The sequence below is a fragment of the Centruroides vittatus genome, unplaced genomic scaffold, assembly GCF_030686945.1.
Source record: "Centruroides vittatus isolate TY-2023 unplaced genomic scaffold, ASM3068694v2 contig_975, whole genome shotgun sequence".
Taxonomy (NCBI): Eukaryota; Metazoa; Arthropoda; class Arachnida; order Scorpiones; family Buthidae; genus Centruroides; species Centruroides vittatus.
Genome location: NW_027122648.1, coordinates 1,766,477 through 1,768,758, shown reverse-complemented (window position 1 = coordinate 1,768,758; position 2,282 = coordinate 1,766,477).

The following is a 2,282-nucleotide window of genomic DNA, read 5'->3' as shown; positions in this document are numbered from 1 at the left end:
AATGTTCATGACTTAAGATCAAGAATTTCGCTTTCTTAGGCAAATGTGTGTCTATGTTGGAATTCATGCAATGCTTATTACTTCACTAAAAAAAAAAGTGATTATTATGGAAGAAAAACATTAAAGATATTTTTAACTTTTATAATATTTAATAAAAATAATTATTATTTAAAAAAATTTTTAAATACCATTTGAGTATTTCTTAATGACAAATTCTCAATGGAATTTCAAGTTATAAAAATATTTTATAGTAATTTCGATTTTGTTTTCAATATGGCCTATTTATATTTCTGTCAAGTTTGTTTATACAGTAGCATGCCATTTTAAAATTTCATGTCACGATGCTTTTGTTAATGGATAAGACAGATTTTTTTTTCTTCTTAATTGAAAACAATAAACCATTAAAAATTTTACCTTGAACAACTGACTGTAACATATTAAACTTGTTCTTTTAAATTGTGCATTTTTTTTAAGTTATCAAGAATATTTAGTCTATCTTTACTTACTTTCAATAGTTTTAAAATGTTTTATGCAACAGCAACTCCTTTAACCGGGCTATGGAAAGAGATGTGCTTGGATAATCGAAAATCATGAATAATAAAATTCCATATACATTAACTATGTTTTCATTATTTGACGACACAAGGTTATAATTTACGTGTCTAGAGAAGAAAATTCAGAACTGAAACTGGAGAGTGATGACGTATATGCATACTCTTCTATAGAACTACAATAGCCATTTCCATGATGATAACATTTTCAATCTTTTATCATTAAATTATTTAATATTCATTTGTATATAAACTACAACTTGTTTTTTAACAACTTTGCATGCCAAGACTCAGGTTGATCAAACTCCTGGTTAATGGGGTTTCTTCATTTGTTATAACTTTTGCATAATAATCACTTTTTGCAATTACCATGGATTAATTACTGTATAAAATATTGTAATATTGTAAGTTCTGTATATTTGAAATTCAAAAATAATACAAAATGAATTATTTTAAATGTCAAAAAATTAATTACTAAACAGAATAAAACCATCAAATTAATATTTATTATTAAAAAAAAATTGACTCCTCTTAAAATAATGAGATAAATAAGATCTTTTTTGTATTCATACAAATTTCAAGAATGATATTTATAAAATTTAATTTTAATTAAAACTTTCATTAATTTAAATTAAAGAAAGTTCCGTCCAATTGTAAAAATCTAGTGCCAATTTATGCTTATAATGAAATAATTTTTGTATCATAAAACTGTGCTTTCTTGTTTCACATAAGTTTGAATAAATTTGATGTTTTCAAAGTATCTCGGTGAAGATTCATTTTTTAAGTTTAAAATTTAGTTTATTATTTCTTGATTTTTAATTGACTCTTTTTGAGGAATGCATTTTGCTAGTTATTTATAAACAAAAATCTCTTATATTGATGAATAAGAATCAGAAATTCGTAAAAATAAAAATTGTGTTCATGCTTATAAATAATTCCACTTGCAATACTTAAATATTGCTTTATACTTGACTTTTTTTGTACATTTATTTTGTTACAATTTGATCCATGAGTACACATTTTACTATTTGCAATAGTAATTTTTTTTAAACTTATGAAATTTTTGACTTTTTATGATTAATATTTAAATTTTTTAATAAAAAAATTCTTATTATTATCAGGAATGTGGGTGTGAAATAACGTTATCTGTCCATTAAGACAGATAACGTTATTTCACACCCTCTGTTATCATTCCTGTTGAAAATTCTATTGTTAAAACTCTTGAAAATATTTCGGTAAATCTACTAAAACGTTCTAATTTTATAATATTTTAATAGCTTATAATATAAAAAATTAATTCGTTTATTCTTTTTCAATTATCTATTAAAAAAATATAACGTTAACGAGCGATTATTTATTGTGAGATCGTCACAATGCCGGACTAGAATTTTTAATCGTGTTTTTAATTTATTAATAAAATTTGATTAATATATTTTATTCAAATTTGAAAAAATTGTAGACCTATAAATTCCCACTGTCATTCGTAAGTCTACCTTTCCTTAATCTCGAGAATGGAGTTAGATAGACGAAATCCGAGACCAGATATGGAGAGCTTAGGGAAAGGCGATTAACAATACATAAATTTCCAATGCAAACCGAAAGTCATGTTATTTCAATTAAAGTTTTCCCCTGAAAGCTGTTAATAGGTGATCGGCACGACTCTATTGCTAATAGGAAAAATTGATGTACTGTACAGGAGCAAGACACTATTAATTTAAAGTGGAGAGCATA